Source organism: Hesperophylax consimilis, chromosome 2 (assembly GCF_061612785.1).
Source record: "Hesperophylax consimilis isolate HC1 chromosome 2, BYU_Hcon_1.0, whole genome shotgun sequence".
Taxonomy (NCBI): Eukaryota; Metazoa; Arthropoda; class Insecta; order Trichoptera; family Limnephilidae; genus Hesperophylax; species Hesperophylax consimilis.
This window is the reverse complement of record NC_142837.1, coordinates 26,366,489-26,389,455: the sequence shown is the minus strand read 5'-3', so window position 1 is coordinate 26,389,455 and position 22,967 is coordinate 26,366,489.

Below are 22,967 nucleotides of genomic sequence, written 5' to 3'. Positions count from 1 at the left end.
TTTGAGTTAAAAATAATACCAAGATCATGTATTGTTTCTACTGAGTTTAATATAATTTTGAAAGATTGTATTCATAAATTGTCGGTTTCTTTATTTTATAAAATCTTACTATTTGACATTTACTAATGTTAAGTGCCAGTTTATTGCACACACACCAATTAAACAAGTTGTTTAAATTTTTTTGTAAAATTATGCAATCAGAAATATTTTTAATTTTTTTATATAATTTTAAATCATCAGAAAATAACAGGATATCAACATCGGAAAAAACGTCTACAATGTCATTAATAAATAAAATAAACAGTATCGGTCCTAAATGACTTCACACTGCCGATATATCTTCGATTCGACCAGTGGCGGCCGGTGGTCAAAATATATGGGGGTTCACCGGATTACAACATTAAGTCATAAAATAAATTAAATAAAGGTACATACCTATTTATAAAGAAGTTCTATTCTCTGCTCCTTTTGTTTAGCGAAGACCTCTATCAATGCTTAACACTGATAGTGCGTTCAGTCTGTCCCGGATCAACGTGTTTAAAAAAGATTTTATTCTTTTTAACGTTGAGAAACATCTTTAGCTTTCAACTGAAGTCATTCCAAAGGTCATGAATGGTGCACAAAAGTTTTAGTAATTTCACAGTCTCGGGAAAGTTTTCTAATAAATAAGTACTATAAAAAATTTGTAAAATTGATAAAGGGCCGTTAGCTTTTGAAAAATCGTCGCGGGCGTAAATTCTACAGAGTTCACTTTTACTGAACTTTATTTAGGAAGTCATACGTTTTAAACGTAACATTGAAATCATGTTCTGGGAAATTTGACCTGTATCGATTTTTATTAAATAGCTCATTATGGTGTTTAACTTAGGCACGGTAGCCAGAATCCAATTGCATTCTGATGTCAACTTTTCCTAAAACCTTTAAGCTCAAAACTTTTTGTAAATGTAAATGTCAAGAATTATGTTTTTATTTTTTTAAGAAAGGTGAGTTACATCAGTAACACCGCTGATTGTCCAAACTGAATCAACATCGTAAATTAAACACGTAAAACAAAATAAAATATTCAATTGATCACATGCACAGAGCTACGAAGCTTTGTTATACATTGTTTTGTTAAATGATCGAGTAAACTTCTTCGATCCAGATTTTCACTCTTGTTTTATTATCAGTTCAGATTTTAGGTGGACAGGCATTTTTTATTATCACTTTGTTTTCAAAACTCGACCTATTGTTCTTAATGTATTCCACATTCAAACTCATTCTTAATTTATACTTTGAACAAACACAAAAGTAATCATAAATTAGTATAACCTGCAATTGATAACCCTATTAATAATTGATATACAAGATCGATATAACCTGCAATTAAACTTAAAAACTTTCGCAGAGTAAGAACATTTTTTAATTCAACAGACCGTGCCCGGCAACGGCGAGTACTGACTAAACTGATAATAAGTAATCTGACCATCACTCATCTCTTAATGACAAATTTTATCTTAAATGCTTGTATCCAAGAAGCGAAACATTCGCTGAAAATAGCAGATGGTAAATTGAAACCACGATATCGACAATAACATTAAACATACGCGTTTTAGTTTAACTTTCTACTGAATAAACCGTTCCTTCTGATGTGGTGGTAAAACCCCGAACGCCGTCCATGATATGGTATTATTTGCAAAGAATAGTATGAACTGGTATGTACCCACGCTTTCGACTGTTCCACAGAATATGCGACAAAGCAGTTAAATTTTGGATCGCAATCGAAAACGAACTGCTACGAACATAGGCACAAGTCAAAGTCGGTCTGCAAGTTAAGCGCGCTTAATAAGTAGGTACCTTTTGAATGAGATATTATAACCGAACCGAGTTTCGTATTGTGATTAGTCATGTCGGAAATCTTGTTGGTTGTTCGGCGCTCGGGAGCACATATTAGCTGGCCGCCACTGGATTCGACCCTATATAAAGCCTTAACGAGACGTGATATTATTCATTTGCCGTTTTTAAAAATGAAAATTTGCGCGGGACAAGTCAATTGAGGAGTACACGTTGTATACGCGGTTCTCGTCGCGCGAGATACCTCTCCTCGCGGTCTAGAGGCAGAGCGTTCGACACTCGTTATGCAGGACCCGGGTTCGAATCCCATATTTTTATAACTTTTAATTTTTTTTTATCACTTGCTACTTATAAATATGTCAACAGACAGAAAAAAGAGAGAATGAAATGAAAAGAGAGAGAGAAGAATACTAAAAGTTTCACTTCCGTCGTGCGTAGGCTTGCCACACACTGTATTTTTATATAAGTTTTTTCACTCTGCCAATTTCCTCTATTGGACAGTTTTCAAACCAACGAAGTGAAGCCACTGCTGACATAGTGCGCAGCGGCCTCAATATCAGCATCCCTAAGTATTGTCTTGACTCATCCACCGATAATTGTTCTATGTAGAAGCTACTTTTGTTGGACCTGATGTGGATAAAATAGGCTATCAATATTGAGTGCCTCTCGTCTCTTGTCTTCTGAGACACAGCTTCTCAAGCCAAAGCACAGGATTTATGGATTAATTGAGTGAGAAGTTTAATTTCCATCCTGTTCATATTTTGCGAAATCTCTTTTTGAACCAAATGTAAGCCATACAATAATATGATCATTCATATCAATACAATGTTCTGAGGTTAACCTCAAAAAAGTCAGATCATGTGCTTTTCGCCCTGAGGCTAACAGGAGTATGACTGCACACCTTCTAGCTAGATGCTTCAAACAATGTAATAGTTTCCGGATTGTTAGACTGGACCCAAAAACATATCTGTTTCAGGTTCCATATTATATCCCCTTCATAATTTGCTTCACCACAAGATGGTTACGTCTATTTTCATTATTTGAAATAGCCGATTTATGCAAAGCTATAGAAGTAAGAGCTAAATTTAGCGATTTTTGTTATGTGCAAGGAACATTGCCAACTGAGTTCCATTGGATCTCTATAATTAACATGGTTGGAAGAACACCATTTGCATCATCTACTCCACGCCTTATAAGAAGCTAGCGTTGAAGTTCGACAGCTCGTCCTCAAAATCTCTCGTTTTCTATCGGACCATCCTTGCAATGCATCATCCCAGCCCAAATCTCTGGTATATACATGATCTGCTGAGATAGGCTGAAGGCTTTCTATTTTAGGTCTGGTAACCAAATACTTTCGTCCATTTGGGAGTTACTAGTAGGTAAATCTCTTTGGAGTTATTCAAAAGAACCAGCACTCGGGGAATAAGATAAAGATGCGGAAACACCTACACCAGATGAAAGTGTATAGGTCTGCTGAAAGCATTGTGAAATACCACCGATTTGTTTTTCCTGTCTATGGATACATATTGCTCCACTATATGAGCTGTCAAAGAGGCGATCATGTCCATAGTGGGTCTGCCTTTGTGAAATATCTGTTCTGTTGCGGAAATATGTATATTTTTACCATCCAGTCAAAATGCGATTGTAGAAATATTGAAACTTTCTGACGAGATATTTAAAGAAGAAACATTTTATCGATTAGTGATTAAGACTTTTCAGGTTGAGGATAGGTCTACTGCCGGATCCAATATGTTTTTCGAGGATTACTATTTCCTTTGTCATTGCTGGGGTAGTTTTTGTGACAAATCTTTTTAAACATTAGGGTAGTTGTGAGTAATCATAGGGGTTTGTAAAAAAGGGGATTCTATATCTCCCTATGATTTTTAGAACAGCTTCGGGAGCATTTAGATCAGCCCGATTGTTTTTTAAACTCCGTAATTACCCCGCTCAAAATTTTTGTGTTCTCCAGTCGTACACCCCTGTGGTAACGCTGGTTAGAAGTCTGCCCTCGCGCCGATCGCTTGCTATTCTCCTTTCCCTTGCGTTTAACTCCAGAGATGGAGCGCTGATGGTCTATTTGGGGGTCTGTCCCCCTCGGGACGGAAAGAAATCTCGGACCGGAAAACGTTGAACTGGTTTTGCTACCTATTTTGTTCCGGGCCCCTCCTTTGGTGTACCAGCTGAAGTGTTGGCCTGTGAGAAAGATCAAATAACAATTCTTTTCTCCCTCCAATTTTTGTAACTGGGTAGAGAGTACCTCTTCATTGAACATATGAGAGGAAGGAAGGGATCATTGGAGGGGACCCACCCTTTCCCGACGGCTGTGTGAGGAAACTGATTGTTCAAACTCCTTAGCCGCACACGTCAGGACTCTAATTTTTTTTAAGGAAGGGATCAGTATCCTGTGCTTCAAAACCCTATTTCTCCAGTTGCTGCAGACTGCTGCCGTTACTCCTTGTGCTTGAGAACTTTATACGTCATCGCCGCTAAGGATTTTTCAATTATGGAGTGTTGAACAGACGCATAATCATATGGCTACAAGTCAAAATTCACTTCGATCTCTTTAAAACCCGGATAGGCAAGGTGATCCTTAATAGCCCTGATCTCTCTTAAATTGCTCTAATTTTTTTTTAATAAACTGTTAAAGGTGCTCTAACACTTCGAGTCTGTCTCGAGAAGGTGCAGGCATTAAAGGTAATTTAAGAAAAATGGTTGAAAAATACGAGGATTATGCCACATATTCTTTGAGGCTGCATTCTCTACAAATCCTACTAGGAGAGTTCAAGGAATAAAAACTATCGGAGGCAATGCTTTTTTCGTTTATTTTCACACTTTACGAATTCACAGGAGGAACTTTCAAAACACAAATGTTCATAACGATGTACACTAGCGGACACCGGAATCTCAACCGCTTCGGGAGACACAACATTATCTGAGATTGCGTAATATTTTTGCGTAAAAATCTTTTGGAGAAGAAACAGAATTTTTGTTATAGTCGTGTTATTACAACTAAAGAACCATTCCCCGTAGAAACATTATGTCAATTGAAGAAAACGGCGTCGCTTCATCGCTTGCACCATAGCACTAACAATTTATTTCGCTCACTATTACTTCACAACTAGCGCTATTTCACCAAACTGCCAATACATTTACAATTTTTTTTCTAAATATTCAAAAGCTTTCTGTCCTGCATCAAAACTTTTTACATTTGTATTCCTTTTAAATATTCAATAATATTATTATTCAATTTACAATTTTTTTATTTATTTATAAACAAGTTCTGTTGTGTAATTATAATCACGCGTGACAGCTGTTTCGCCCTCTGAAGGCATTATCGCACTGCCAGTTTGATAGTGTAAAAATATTTTTAACGGTTAATAATAATAATTTGTTAAAAATATTTGTAACGGTTTATTGGCTGCTATTTTAATCTGTGAGAAATAGTTAGGATGCATGCGAGTTCTCCAGTTAATGCATTTTGCTGTCTCGTAAATTATCTGTGTTTTCTTCAATAAAAAACACCATCGCATAAATGGGTATAGGGACTGGAGGAAGATAGTAGGAGACCCTCAAGATTGGAGACGTTTCCTAGAGGCGGTCTGGATTCTTCATGGAGCTCCGACATTGACGATGAAAATAACGTTGAATGCATAAATTTGAGATTTCTAATTTTATCATAAAGATAAAACATTGCAAAAAATATGTAATACGTTTTATTTAAACTTCTGGAATTACCTAATAATACTGATCGCGACCATTATTTATGTTAATATTGCTTTGTGCATAACCAACTATCAAAATTTAAGGGTATTTACTTGGTAAACCTGAACCGCATCCAAAAAAACTTGACGGAAACGATCTTGGACAAAAGAGCGTTATTAATAATTTGAGGCGGTCAAAAGGTCTTTCAAGGACGAAGTGAAGGCCTTTAAAAGGTAAGCCGTCGCAGTCGGCAAACTGTAGGATTATAAAAATTAAACGCACATAGATAAAGCCCTTCCGCCGGAAAACGCATTACAAATCCCGCAAAAAGGGTTCTCTCCTCTCCGCGAGTAATTCCAACCCTAAAGAGGCGGAACCAACCTTTAAAGTACAGCAATAGTAAGTTATTTAATATTCAGAAACGAAAATGAAATCTTCAGTAGAGTTTTTTTTTCAAATCAATCAAATTTGTTCACAACTCACAACTTTAAGGGTAAATAGTGATTAAAGCACAAACATATCGTGAACAAATACAAGCAAAAACCAATAAAGCCAAAGTCGTTGTTTGTTGATAGGTTGAGATTGAGGACTTTTTTTATTGGATGTAATAAGTAAGTAAAGATAATAATTAATTAACAATTTTAAGTAAGGATTTTGTTTTTTAATTAATGTATATTTTGTTTCACATACGTAAAAAATATCCTGATTTATAAAGCTGTGAGTTTGTCTATGCGAATGACTTCAGTTTATAAACAGACATGGATCTTGACTTTGCCACTTTTCGTAGTGTGCTCACGATTTATATGAGACGAAAAATGCAAAATTAGTAAGAATGGATACAATTTTTAATTTTTATTTTTAAGAAAGAAAAACATTCCATAACCTGACAATATTTGAAAATCTCCTACTACAACCAGAGTAAGCGGAAAATGTTGCCAGCCGAGGAATCGAACACACTACGCCTGGGTGGGACCCAAACGCGATGTCAACTCGGCCACCGACCGGTGATTAACTACACTAAAAATCTGTTATGATGAAATTCCAATGGAAATAATATGTATTATTATTTTCTCCAAATTAAATAAAGTTTTCAAAATTAAGCGTAGGTTATATCTTTCAAGCGTGGGGAGGTCTTAAGTCAATTTTTCAGGAGAACCAAATTTAGTTTTGCTTGGCCCAAAAACAAATAAGTAAAATGACCGTAAAATATCAGGAACCAACATTTTCTTCACATATATTTTTGTAAAGTTCATCAATTTATTATTTAAATTCAAATATTCATATTTTATTATTCGTTGTTTTGTGACCTACTTTTTTTAAGGAAGTTGGCTTGATATTTTAAATAAATCAAGAGGATAATAAAAAAAAAAAAATGTATTCTTTACCAAATGATGAACTTATAGACTTGAGAGAATCTTTGCATTTTTAAATAATTATTTTGTGACTTAACTTAAAAACCTTAAGTACCGTTAGTCTTTTCTATCAGAAAAAAATTAACCCTGACGTCATAAATCGACTTACGACTTTTAGATCAATCTATGGTGGCACTATTTTAGTCATATTCGGAAGACTATTTGGTGGCACTATTTTAGTCATATTCGTAAGACTATTTGGTGGCACTATTTTAGTCATATTTGTAAGACTATTTGGTGGCACTATTTAAGTCATATTCGTAAGACCATTTGATGGCACTATTTTAGTCTAATTCGTAAGACTATTTCTAATGTCTTATGAATGTAAATAACTATAATTTATTTAAACTAGCATTAGCATTTACATCTGAATATTTATAATCTAACCTACTTATTATACTACACAAATTTACCATAGGATGCATTATGTGAATAAATTGAAGTAAATTTAAAAATATATGTTTGACTGTATATAAATGTAACTTAACAACGTATTTAGGACCGAACAATCTGGCCTAAGATCATAAATAAAATAGATTTAACTTAACTTCAGTTTTAGGATGTAACCGCTTGACCTTATTTCGTAAATAAAATAAATATAACCCAACTACTGTTTTACAATATAACAGACGGACCTAAATTCGTAAATAAAATAAATATAACTTAACTACGGATTTAGGATGTAACAGCCTGACCTAAGTTCGTAAATAAAATAAATATAACTTAACTAAGGTTTTGGGACGAAACAGCCTGGCCTAAGTTCGTAAATAAAATAAATAAACAGCATAATTTAATATTAAAAAAATCCTGTTTTCATCTTGGTTCTTTGAAATCGATAGTTAATTATGTTTTTTTTTCAATCAAATACCAACACACGGTCACCCTACATTTTTACTACATTATATTTTAAAGAATTGGCTGGAATTAGCTTTGTAGGTACCCATTATATGTAGAAAAATATATATTTTTTAACAATATAGTATTCTCAATATATAATATTTGTGTTATTTTTATTATTTTGTAAAATGTAAGGAATGATACAATGTAAATAAAATAATACACCAGAGTCTTTTCTACTAAACAGACTGGCCTGAGTTCGTAAATAAAATAAATATAACTTAACTAAGGTTTTGGGACGAAACAGCCTATCCTAAGTTCGTAAATAAAATGACTTTAACTAAATCATGGTTTTAAGATGAATTAGTCTGGCCTAAGTAAAGCAAATAAATACACATAATGTTGCATAAGTTAAAAAAATATATAATCAAATTTATAACAAAACATTAAATATATAAAATTTGGACGTTAAAACGGTACGTTGAACAGTAAAAAAATCTGGAAATAAAATAGGCACCCATAAAACGTTAAATCATATCCATTTTTTATAAGACCTTGAATAATGACTAGTGAGTTAAAAAAGGTGAATCCCATTTTGTCCAATTTTAGAACACAACATTTCATTATATAGGGCCAATCCGAAAGAATGCCCGGGAAAACTGTTTGCAGTCATTCACATAAATTTCGTTTATCCAGTGGAGGGCTGAAGCGGACAAAAAGATCAGTGCGTATCGCTTTATTCCCCGCAAAATCAGCGGAAAGGTGGCTGGTAAAGTGGGAGGTAGTCCCGAGGAATTAAAAGGGTCCCCGCATATAAAGATGGGTAAATATACTCGCCGTTTTCGGTACCCCACCTCTCGAGCCAGAGTAAGCTGACTTCACGAACAAATATGTTACAGAATTGCATTTATATAATGCTATGAACTACGAGATATAAGGTGAACGTTTCGGTTTTTTTTCCAAAATAAACGGTTGCTTGAAACCGTTTAAAAATAACATATATATCACAAAAAATTGCCTAAATGGTTTAACCGTGTCCAATCCAAATCCAACTTGATCCATCGCCTTGCACCGCAGTGGAATGAATTGATTCATACGTCCTTCACTCCTGGAAACACTGAACTCCAGGTTGACAATCAACCTCTTGCCGAATATATCTCTATTTAGTCGTACCTGCGATATAACTATAAATATCTCATTAAAAATATTGACATTACAAACAGGCAACATCAAAAACTAACACTATGAAACGTACTTATTTCGGCTGTCGGTGCATGGGTGCGTGATTTGAAATGGTTTTATTTAATATTCAAGTTAATTTTTCATTTTCGAAAATGGAGCTGATTAGTATAAATCTTATCAGACAAGCGATATAGTAGGGATAAACATTATTTTATTATTAAATAGATGACGTGGACCCAGCGTTGTTCGACTTTTCTAGACTTTCAATAAATATAATATCCATGTATTATATATATAAACCTTCCGGAAGAAATTTTCTAAGTGATAGAGAAAACCCTATCAAACTTCATAGTATAGTTTAGAAGAATTAAGCGCAGAAACAAACACGCAGATAGTGACTTTTTTTTATAATATTTAGAAATACCAATGTATTTTCACGATTACGAATTTACTGAAAGTTCACCAGGAAACGGCATGTAATTCTTTTTTTAGATCATTATTATCTGTGATGTTCCCAAACGTTCCAGACTATTCCCGAACATTCCACAACATATCAAAAATGTTCCGGGATGTTCTGGAATGTTGTGGACTAAACTTCTAGCCTAAAAATGGGAATCTTCTTCATGGGTGTGATATAGGGACTTGCGACTCCTTTCTGACGTTTAGCTGAACGCACATTATACACTTACTTGTATAAAATATATATTGATTGCAGTATAACATAATCAACAGCTTACGAGCCATCTTTAAATAAGCCTATGATCCATTGCTTGAACTCATGAAGAAACGCTTGTCGCGAATAAGACATGTCGAGTTTTCCAGGAAATCTTAATTTTCTTTGTAAACAGCTGTATCATCAGCATACTAAAGCCTACCATATTTTCCGCTCGTGGGGTTGTAGGTACCTACCCCTACCGAAGTTATCCTTAGAGCGGTTTTATGAATTTCATTTTATTCCCTAAGGCCATTTCTATCTACGGCGAGGCCCATATGATGGGCACTGGGCAAGAGCAGAATACCCGGCGAATTAGTCATGTGAGTTTAGCTAATTAATGATCATCCTAAAAGGGAAATTATCATAACTAAGAGGCAGTTATATTTATGTCCAGATTATAATAATTCAACTTGGTCGCCAAACTTAAAAAAACGAAATACATATTATGAAATTATGTAATTCTGTCGCGCTTACCAGTAATTTCATTTTTATTTAACTTAGTATAAAGACAGGAGAACTTTATCGCCACCCGGTTGTGCAGTGTTGTGAGGCCGGTTAAGCAGGTCTGCAGGAATGGTTTTATTCGTGCGGGTCTTAAAAAAATGGTCCCAATTACATTACGAAGGAAAAATTGATGCCGATAGCTCGATCCACATGCTACCCGACTAATACATAGCCCTGCATAGTTGTACTCTGTGTTAATTTATTCTTCTTCATATATTTTTTTAATTTTTCACATACCTATTGTACAAAAAATATGTATATATATACAGGATGTATCGGCACTAACCCGACAAACTTTTACCAGCTATTCTTTAGCACATTTGGAGTAAAAAATGTTATGGGTACTTTGCTGTCCGTGACGGGACGTGTGGGATTGCACTAACCTCCCCACATCCTGAAATAAAAAATAAATAAAAAAAATTTAAAAAAAACGAGTCGAAGAAACGATCCGTTCTCATTAAGCCATCATAAGCAATTATGAAAGGGTGTTCCGCTTGTGTTCGTCTAGTTTCGCTCACTTTATTTTTTATATATTTCATAACTAGATAATCTCTAATACTAAGATTTTCTACCACTATGTTATATAGTAATATTAACAATATATCGTTTATAAATAATGAGAGTGATTATTAATGTACATTTGTTATAACTGTAATTATTAGTCACGAATGAAATATAAATATCAGCGGCCCGTTCATGGAATTGAAGTTTACAGAAGGGTTGTAGAAAAATCAGGATTCATTTTTGACTCGACGTTATTTAGCATAAATGTAATATCCGATATGTCAATACCCGCTAAACGTGATGGACGGTGAATCTACCTTGTCGCAACCCCATATTATTCATCCAACCCTCTCCTCATTTCCGCGAATTCCTGAAAACATACCTAGATCGTAAGACCCAATATATTACTATGGTCTTCCACACGTCTGATTTTGTTGTAACTTGTGGGACTGATTTCTTACGAATAGCTCACATTCGATAATGATTTACTTTCAGAAAAAATACCCCAGTTTTTGAACCTAAACAATGCACATTGCTTTGAGACTGAAGTGGGATATCAATTTTAATAAAACATTATTTTTTTAACACACTTCAAACAATTTAACCTCCAACGAAGTAAAAATTTCAACAGATCCCCCGACGATGTTCGTGATTTCATTTTATAACGCGTAATTGAAACATTCCAGAAATCATTTGAAATTAAAACACAAAGTATATAAGTCCAATTTTATCCCAAAAATACGTTTTGCTTTCAAATAGAAATGCTAAGCACGTACGTATTGATACTTATACGTTTGATAATGTACGTAGCACAGTTTACTTCACAATTTGTATGTTATATTGATTAAATTTAAACATTTTTTTTCACTTTCTTTTATTTTTTGACCGTTATCTTTTTCAGCTTATTAAATTATATTATTATTGTTATATTAATGGCTATAATATAATAGCTGAAACCGTTGGAATTCCACCACGAATTGTCAGTATCAAAAAAATAAATATTAAAAATGACAATTTGTATGTTATTATTGCACCATTAGATCGGCGAAAGAGTAAAAATAATTATATATAGAATCCATTTCGGTTATTATTTATTGAAACACGCAGTAAAACTTCTTTGAGGAAAGAATTTACAAATATAAGCCAACACGAATTTACTTATTTTGGGAAGTCACTTAATACCCATTCGCTCTGAAATAATCGGGCTTGACTCCCAAGCAATTATGTTTGTAATTGAAACTTCTCCAAGAGACCCTACCACTACTTGAATATTACATACAAGGATATGTCAGCTAAATATTAATTTGAGGATTTAAGTGGTCTGTGCACTTTACATAAACTCAAAGTTACACTGCATTTAAAAGTAAGTATGTTCAGCTAATTCGCCGTATGGTTAATACATTATAAGTTACCTACTTATAAGGTACTTACTTGAGAACTGAATCCCGATCCCTCACAAATTTAATTGGAAGCGTTCTCTAATAATTAATTTAATCTACTTACATTCTTTGTAGATTCCTAATTTCCTTAGTTGCTTCGTATAAAAGCTGAGCTTTATTCGAGATTAAGCACAACAAACTGTTATCCATCCAAATTTAATAATATTAAAATCCATTTTGAAGCAAGCGTATCTTCTTCCTTTCTTTTATTTTTCACCTTAACAATAGAGTTTTGTATGATCTTGTTTTCCATTTCGACATAATCGTACATGGTACTGAATCTCCTAGTTGAACTGAATAAAAACTTAAGGTAGCGGGTATCATTTCAATAAATGCTTACGTTCACTATGACTGTACTCTGTACCTAGCATAGACTAAGAAGATTAAAGAAACGATATTCACAAAATAATGATGAATTATTCAAGAAAAATATTTTGGATATTCACAATATGTAATCTTTTCTACACTCAAAGCCCTTATATTGCCATCATGACCTAAGTAAAAATGTGCATTTTAAGTTGATACACCTAACATTTGAAATGTAGATGGGGAGAAGACTTCCCTACCCCGTGGTAAAGTTTAAATTATTGTTAGAATATTCTCAAGCTGAATTCTGGTAAGGAATTAAAGTTTAATACATGCAAGTCCAAAGACTACGTTAAGATGAAAGAGACTTGTTAAAAGTGTGCATGTTCATAGTACGTTGTAGCTTCGGTAGTGAATAAATACTTTGATCCTTTGAATTCACGCGCGTGGAATAGTTCACTATTTCGAGCTGTTTAGGCTTTAACGTGGCTCAAGCTATAGTAATACATTTATGTAGAGCGGTGTCCATGGGGGATGTACATCTAGAGATATAGTGTAGGGGGGAATAAGTAGAGAATAGAGAGTAGGAAACACAGAGTCAAGGTCCAAACCACGAGACTTTACGAGATTCTGCGGCTTCAGAGTACAAACACAATAGTAAATAGACTACAACAGAGACGTTCAAATTGCGTTGCATGCAAAATGTACAAAATTCAATGAATTCTTGTCTCTGCAAGCGTTGCAGAAGCAATAAAACGAATTGTTTAAACTTCAATTGTCTACGTTATTTATGTATGTAGTTAAACAATAATGAATCTCTCTCTATATGTATTTCATGACGTACCTTGTTATTTTTAAGCTAAGTTTGCGTGCTCTAACAAAACCTCTAGAAGGCTTAGGTTCAAATCAATTTAGTGAAACTGAAAATTTGGAGGCTTTAACTACACCATTTCTATATTATTTCATTATGATTGTATCAACTACGACAAATTTCATGCACCTGAATGCAATGAAGTTAATGACCATTGCTTTTAATGTTCAGCGTTTAGCAATTGGAAATATATCTTAAAATAAAATAATTCGTACAGCATAATATTAATGAAACCACCATATTTTGGTTAACAATCGTATTTATGATAAACGTCTTTGCTCAGTATTGTGGTTGTATACAACATAACCGTGTTAGCTTCCCACCTCATCATAATTTCATTTTCCGTCGTATCTCCCCTGCATCATCTCGGCAGAGAGATACACCAGCAATAATATACCTAAATAATTTACATAAGGTGGAAACAGCGCCGAACTTACCAAATAAATTATTTACAATAAAGGCGCGGGGTAGCATTTCTTGTCTTAGAGTAACGAAAAATAGCTAGCCGTTGGAAATACGAGTAATCACTGCATCAACGTCTGCTTGCGTTAACCGCTATATAATATGAAATTCCTATTGAAATTCCAGAATTGCTTGCATTAATAAGCCTACGAATTTCACTACGTTATACTACAAGTCGGGATGGTGACCGGATAAATCATCAAAATGATAATTCATCACATCTTTAAAAAGTTATATAAAGTCATGGAAAGTGATGAAACAAAAACTTTATTAACTGGGTTAAGTAGGTAAGGTTAGGCTAAGTTGAAATTCATTCATTTTAATGACTTTATATCACTTTTTAAAGGTATGTTGAATAGTCACTGTGTTGAGTTAACGTAAATGACGTATAATAATTATGTCCCAATGCTCTTGTGGTTACAGACGTTATTCCGATAAGACAGACATCCTGGTTTAGATTCCCAGTTGAGACGTATGTTGAATAGTCATTGTGTTGAGTTAACGCAAATGACGTATAATAATTATGTCCCAATGCTCTTGTGGTTAAAGACCTTGTTCCGATAAGACAGACATCCTGGTTTAGATTCCCAGTTGAGACGTATGTTGAATAGTCACTGTGTTGAGTTAACGTAAATGACGTATAATAATTATGTCCCAATGCTCTTGTGGTTAAAGACCTTGTTCCGATAAGACAGACATCCTGGTTTAGATTCCCAGTTGAGACGTATGTTGAATAGTCACTGTGTTGAGTTAACGTAAATGACGTATAATAATTATGTCCGAATGCTCTTGTGGTTAAAGACCTTGTTCCGATAAGACAGACATCCTGGTTTAGATTCCCAGTTGAGACGTATGTTGAATAGTCACTGTGTTGAGTTAACGCAAATGACGTATAATAATTATATCCCAATGCTCTTGTGGTTAAAGACCTTGTTCCGATAAGACAGACATCCTGGTTTAGATTCCCAGTTGAGACGTATGTTGAATAGTCACTGTGTTGAGTTAACGTAAATGACGTATAATAATTATGTCCCAATGCTTTTGTGGTTAAAGACCTGGTTCCGATAAGACAGACATCCTGGTTTAGATTCCCAGTTGAGACGTATGTTGAATAGTCACTGTGTTGAGTTAACGTAAATGACGTATAATAATTATGTCCGAATGCTCTTGTGGTTAAAGACCTTGTTCCGATAAGACAGACATCCTGGTTTAGATTCCCAGTTGAGACGTATGTTGAATAGTCACTGTGTTGAGTTAACGTAAATGACGTATAATAATTATGTCCGAATGCTCTTGTGGTTAAAGACCTTGTTCCGATAAGACAGACATCCTGGTTTAGATTCCCAGTTGAGACGTATGTTGAATAGTCACTGTGTTGAGTTAACGTAAATGACGTATAATAATTATGTCCGAATGCTCTTGTGGTTAAAGACCTTGTTCCGATAAGACAGACATCCTGGTTTAGATTCCCAGTTGAGACGTATGTTGAATAGTCACTGTGTTGAGTTAACGTAAATGTCGTATAATAATTATGTCCGAATGCTCTTGTGGTTAAAGACCTTGTTCCGATAAGACAGACATCCTGGTTTAGATTCCCAGTTGAGACGTATGTTGAATAGTCACTGTGTTGAGTTAACGTAAATGACGTATAATAATTATGTCCGAATGCTCTTGTGGTTAAAGACCTTGTTCCGATAAGACAGACATCCTGGTTTAGATTCCCAGTTGAGACGTATGTTGAATAGTCACTGTGTTGAGTTAACGTAAATGACGTATAATAATTATGTCCCAATGCTTTTGTGGTTAAAGACCTGGTTCCGATAAGACAGACATCCTGGTTTAGATTCCCAGTTGAGACGTATGTTGAATAGTCACTGTGTTGAGTTAACGCAAATGACTTATAATAATTATGTCCCAATGCTCTTGTGGTTAAAGACCTTGTTCCGATAAGACAGACATCCTGGTTTAGATTCCCAGTTGAGACGTATGTTGAATAGTCACTGTGTTGAGTTAACGTAAATGACGTATAATAATTATGTCCCAATGCTTTTGTGGTTAAAGACCTGGTTCCGATAAGACAGACATCCTGGTTTAGATTCCCAGTTGAGACCGTTATCTTTTTATTTTTCTGTTTCATGATTCGTTTAGATTTATTAGTAATATATTCTTTTTCAATGGTATGTTACATTGGGTATAACTTTCAAAAGATATAAGTTATTTCATTCTAAATTTTCATCGTTTCACCAATCATATCCATCAAATTGTGAACAAAGGTATGAAAACACTAGGCTTCGTATTAAGAACAACTAAAAACTTTAATTCTTTACAAGCCATTAAACTATTATACGTATCTCTAGAAAGAAGTCTAATTGAATATAACTCAGTAGTTTGGTCTCCATCTTACGAAATTCACATTAACAACATTGAGCGAATACAAAAAAAAATTCTACGTTTTATAAATTTTAAATTAAATATCCCTTTCGAAGACTTAAAATACAATTTCTTATTAAATACTCTAAAAATACATACATTAGAAGATAGACGTAAAATAAATGATTTAACGTTCTTATTCAAAATAATTAACTCTAAATTCGACTGTTGTGAACTCCTGCAACTTATAAACATACATACACCCACAGTAACAACACGACAAAATACAATATTCTACAGAAGCACACATAAGCGTAACTACATTGCCCACTCTCCGATACAACGACTTCACACCATGGTAAATCATTACTTGGGTGATGTTGACATATTCAATCCCAACTTGGCAAGTTTTGTGGATCATTTAAAACATTTATTTCAACAATACTCCTAAACACATCGTGTAAACCTACAAATAGCTGTAATTTTCTGTTTTTGTTTCTTGTATTTGTATAATTGTATGACTTGTTGCATAGCTTTTATCAAATGTAATTTTATTCTTATTTTTTATGTTTCAAAGTATCTGTCAAATTAAAATTATACTACCAACCATGTAAAAGCCCTCTGGGCGTTAAATCAATAAATAAAAAATAAATAAAAAAAGAATATCCTGTAAATTCAATAGTTCAACACTTCATCGTCAAACTGCGTTAATGTTATGTGAATTAAGAACAACGTCCAGTACTCGCATTGTGTAGAAATATGAAATATAATGTTTTAATTTTAAAACAACTTGAAAACATTGACAGGAGTAATTTTCTAAAACCTCACAAAAGTGGCACAGTAACCTCATTACTGCGGCTCTACGATTATTTCCTCCCTCTTAAGTACCGACAACGGCGGAAGTGGGTCAAAGGCAAATTGCTTGCGTTGTGTTCTTATCATCCCCCAAATTTAGAGATTATTAAATGTTGGTGGAAAATAAAATTATCCTCTTGAATATATCTGGTGCAAGCTACCCCCTCATAGCTCAGACGTGATTCTGCAGATTATAGAATTATATTCTCGAGTCTTGACTCTTGACTAGCGTCTTCAAGGGAAAGAATCGAGAATGTCGACACAATCGCCTCGAATTCGTCATTCTACCGTGGTAGTGTGTAGACGTGTTTATAGAAAGACAATACATTATTAGAGAATTGTCACATTTATCTAATTTTTGCCGGGAGCGAGGTGTTCCGCGAGGCGGTCACAAGCTTAACCCATTATGGACGTGCTGTCGATAATAGAAAACATAAAATTAGAAATTTCAAATATTTCTACGGTAAAGGACTCGAAAGCTAAAAATAATCTGGAAATAAATATAAAACTATTAGAAGAAAAATGGACTCAGGAAAAAATATCTTTTCAAAACGAGATTGTTTGTCTCCAGTCAAAACTAATTGAAAATTAGAAAAAAAAAAATCGAGAATACGAGCAATTTTGAAAAAAAAACATACGCAAGTTGTCTCAAAGTAATCCCGGAATCCAAATTCTCATTGATCATCAAAGGTGAAGATTCGAACATGACATCGGATGCTATTAAAGAACAAATCGTAAAGAAAATTAAAATAGCAAACTTGGGTATCGCAGTGAACGGAATACGAAAAGCCTCGCAAAATAAATTAATTATATATTGTCCTTCAAAAGAACATGCAGAGAAATTGACAGATGAAATCAATAAAACCCTTAAAAAAAACATGGTTGCAGAGGAATTAAGAAAGAAAAATCCAAAAATATTCATAAGAAATCTTCAAGTAGATTTAACTGAAGAGGACATAATTGAGGCAATAAAAACACAAAACGATGGAATAAAAGATATCATGAATAGCGATACTAAAAACACGATTAAACTAATAAAAATGTTTAAACCAAAAAACCAAAATGGACTCACTAATTATATATTTGAAACCAGCGGAGCAGTAAGGTCATACCTCATGGAAAAGGAAAAAATTAACATTGGTTTTAGCAGAGTACGAGTGGAAGATGCCAGCCCCTTGACGCAATGCTACCATTGTCTCAAATTTGGTCACACTGCATTAAAATGTTTTAATAAGGACAAACGTGCGACGTGTTTACATTGCGCAAAAGATCACGAATGGAAGGAATGCCCTAACAAAAACACTGAAGAAAAATGTAGTAACTGTGCACATCAGAACACCTTATTCAAGATGACCCTAAATACCAATCACAAAGCTAATAATACTAATTGTTCTTACTACAAAAAGATGATGCATATCGCTCAAAGTCGTATAGACTATGATTAGGTATGTATTATAATTCTAAAAAACAAAAAAGTCGCATAAACTATGATTAGGTATGTTTATATGTATTATTATTCTAAAAAATCAATGCTTCTAACCAAAACTTAAATTTAAATACTTAACATCTTCTTCTGATAAGCACAATAATGTATATCTTTTACTTCCGAAATATGAGTATCTCATATCTTTGATATTTTTTTCTTCTTTGAATATATTATATTCTAATTTATTGTCCGGTATCTATAGTGTTAACACGGGAGTTTTGAAATGTATATTGATGTTAGTTTATCCTAGGTATACCCATACATGTAGAAAAAATATTTATTGTTGTCAATTATTTAACCAAAAACTTACTGAACAAAGCAAAAATCTAACTAGGAATATATTGGTAATGTTTACTTCCGTAAAAATATTTATTCAATTTATTTGCCTTGATAAATCCTCACACTTGTTTAAATACTATTGCCGCCTATTAAAATATTATTCAATATGGGTGATTTGAACGTAGATTTTGACACCTCTGAAATCGCTTATGAACGCACACAAAGTTTTGAGAACTGGATTATCAAAAAACATGTTTCGGGAAATAATAATTTAACTGCAATCAACTTAAATATTCGATCCTTATCAAAATATTGGGATACGTTTCTTGTCGTTATCTCTAGCTCTCTAAGTAATATTGATATAATCACGCTTTGTGAAACGTCGAATAATGAAAATGACATACATCTATACAAAATATTGGGTTTTACTTCTCATTACTTTTGTCGAAAAAACAAATCGGGAGGCGGGATTATTTTATATGTGAAAGATTACCTAACGTTTGAACAAATTAACATAATGCCAACTAAATTTGAATGTGTCTACGGAACTATTTCTGTCAAAAAACATAAACGTCTACATATATTGGCAATATACAGACCACCTAATTCAAATAAAAAAATATTTCTCGAAGAGCTAGATGTAATATTGGGAAATATTGAAATTAAAGAATCCGTTATGGTACTTGGGGATACGAACATAAACTTATTAAATTATCAGGAACCAATTGTAATGCAATATGAAAACATTATGGCTAAATTTGGATTTTTAAAATGTATTAATGACGTTACCCGTGAAGCCATACTGACTAACTATGTAACGGCTACATGTCTAGACCATATCTATGTAAGAGAGAGAGAGACAAATGAAATCAGCTCATGTGTATGTGAAACTATAATAGCGGATCACTACCTTATTGCAACAACGATGCGTTTCTCTACCTATGAGGCAGGTACCACCAATAAATCGCACCATACGAAATATACTGTAATATCGGAAAAAAAAGTCGACCTACTTATTGAAATCACTGATTGGAATGAAATACTAAACATAACGGAACCTAACTTAATTTATGAAGAAATTAAATCGAAATTCAAATATATTTACGAAAAAAGTACTGAAACAAAATCAAATACAAATAAACAGCGTAATAACCAAAAGGGCTGGATAAATTATAATCTCATTGAAAATATACAACTACGTGATACATTATGGAGGAAATGGAAAAACACGCCTAACAATAAAATATATGAAATCGAATTCAAGAAATACAGAAATAAACTAAATAAAAAAAATATTAAACACAAAAAAAAAATACTATAATAACAAATTTAAACATTGTTTCAAGGACATTAAAAAAACATGGAATGAAGTAAATCAAGTATTGGGTAGGAAAAATAAATCAGATTGTGATGAAGTCATATCTAAATATTTCTTAAATTCCCAAACTGCGGATGTGGTGGCAGAAAACTTTGCAAAATTCTTTGACGACGGCGTAAATCAGTTATTGCACGAATGCAATGTTCGGGCGTCTGAGTTGAAGCAAGAACATTTGCAACATTCAATGTACCTACCAAGAGCTAATACAGAACAAACTGAATGCATTATCGGAAGAATGAAAAATTCAAAGACACCGGGCGTGGATCTAATTCGCATGTATGATCTAAAAAAACATGTTAAATTATTTAGTCCTATAATTACTCACCTAATTAACAGAATTATTGACACAAGTCACATTCCAGCTGAACTAAAATGCAGCATCATAAGGCCCATTTTTAAAAATGGAGATCACACCGTAACAAATAATTATAGGCCTATTTCCTTATTACCCGCATTAGAAAAAATATTAGAAAAATATATATCTATAAATTTGGATAAATATTTAAATAATTTGGGCATTATTGATGAATGTCAGTATGGCTTCCAAAAACAAAAAAGCTGTGATAAACTGCTCGAAAAATTTTCCAATTATATAAATTCAGAGCTTAACTCAAAAAAACATGTACTAGTATTATTTATTGATTTCTCAAAAGCTTTCGATACACTCAGCCATACACAATTAATCAAGGTACTCGAAATCATAGGAATCCGTGGTAAACTCCTATCATTTTTCAAAAACTATTTAACAAATAGAAAAATGTATGTAAAGATTTTGAATGTAATGAGTAATTTTAGATTTATTAAATCAGGGGTGCCACAAGGGTCAATTTTAGGACCAAAATTATACATTATATATGTAATTGCTATGTCTAAACTTTTTAAAATAGCCCGTAGATTTATTTTTGCTGATGATACTGCACTAGTTGTCTCTAATGAAAACCCTGAAATAGCTATTCAAGAATTACAAATTGACTTTAACGAACTACTTAAATGGTCTCATGATGTAGGATTAATTATTAATGTCAAAAAAACTAAATGCATGTATATAAGATCACCGAGCTTGAAAATGTGGAACTTACCTAAAATAACTGCACATAATTTTGATTGTATACATAAAAAAATGGATAATATCTGCTGCTGTGAAAAAATTGATTTTGCAAACGAATATACTTACCTTGGCATAATCGTAGACAATAACTTTAAATGGGACAAAAGTGTGATCAAAATTTGTAACCAGCTCCGATGTTTAGCGAGTAATTTTTATAAATTAAAATTTGTATTGCCTCGATGTACTCTCAAACTTATATATCATTCTATGGTCGAATCAATACTTAGATATGGAATTCGAACTTGGGGACACTCGAGTAATATTAATATTAAATTCATTCAAAATCTACAAACTGCTATAATTAAAAAAATTGTTAAACCTAGCATTTACAAACAAAGAAACAACTTAAAATTACTGTATGGCTCTGAGGGCCTACTCCCAATTAAAGGGCTTCTCTGGTTTATTATAATTATGGATAATGCGGGAGAAAATGCGTACAAAAAGCCATTGGTGCATAGTCACAAAACAAGATTTACTGAAAAAAAAGGCCTAAAAATTCCACTAATATCAAATAAGTATGGTAGCAGAACACTTGACTATTTGATACCTGTGATTTATAACAAATTTAACAAAAACTTTAACTTGAAAAATAATGAGGAACCCTGCCCTAAACTGACAAAAAAGTGGTTAATAAATGAACAAAACGTTTATCTATCCTAAACATTATATTTGGTATTAATATTTAAACTTAAGCTAATGTGTATTATGTTATAACATTAAATGGTAGAACCTACAGACAAGCTGATTGTCACAGCTTTGTGGGACTACCCATATCTTATATTGTATTAAATGTAATTATATTAAATTTAATAAATAAAATAAAATAAAAAAAAAAAAAATAAAAAAAAAATACTTTATGTCGTGTCATTAGTAGTTTTCGCAGTAAAATTTTAAAATGGTAGTGGACAAGTTAGGGATTGGGTGATTATTTTATTTATGATAAATTCGAGGGCCTGCCGGCAACACTTTTTTTAAATAGCAACTTATTTAAGCACTTGAATTTTTCACCCTTCGTCAAAAATATATTTTGTTCATCATACGACATCCTGCAACAATATTGATTGTGAGGAAGAGGAAGTTATATTTTGAGCACATGAGTGTTATTTAACAGTGAATTAACAAGCCAGTACCTTAACCTTAACTCGTTTGAATAATTAAATTCTCATGAAACATAATAATTCTAATTCCGAATGAAAGATTAATAGCGCACTCCTGTTATTGGATAATTCGGGGATAAATTCGACTAGAATTTAACGAACCACGCTGTAGGCTATGCAGCAAAATATTATAACCTTTATTTGAGTTTTGACCCACGTTTGTGTATTATTTGTAAAATCATAATTTATATATTTTAATTTACACATGAATATTTTTAAATAAATTTTCGAAGTTGTGGGATTATCAAAAGGAATATTTTCTATTTTTTTTTTAAAGAAAGTCAAACACTGTTATTGACCGGTCAGTGGCTGAGTTGGAATCGCGTTTGGGTCCCACCCAGGCGTCCCGTGTGCAATTCCTCGGCTAGGGATAGGAGATTTTCAAATATTGTCGGTTTATTCGTAATCCGGTAATGTTTGTATTTCTTTAAAAAAAAATTCCCGAGTTACGAATAACCTGAAAATTAGAAAATCTCCTACTACCACCAAAGTAAGCGGAAAATGTTGGTTGTGTTGTGATGGAGGACTTAATCAGACGAGGAATTGAACACACTACGCCTTAGTGGG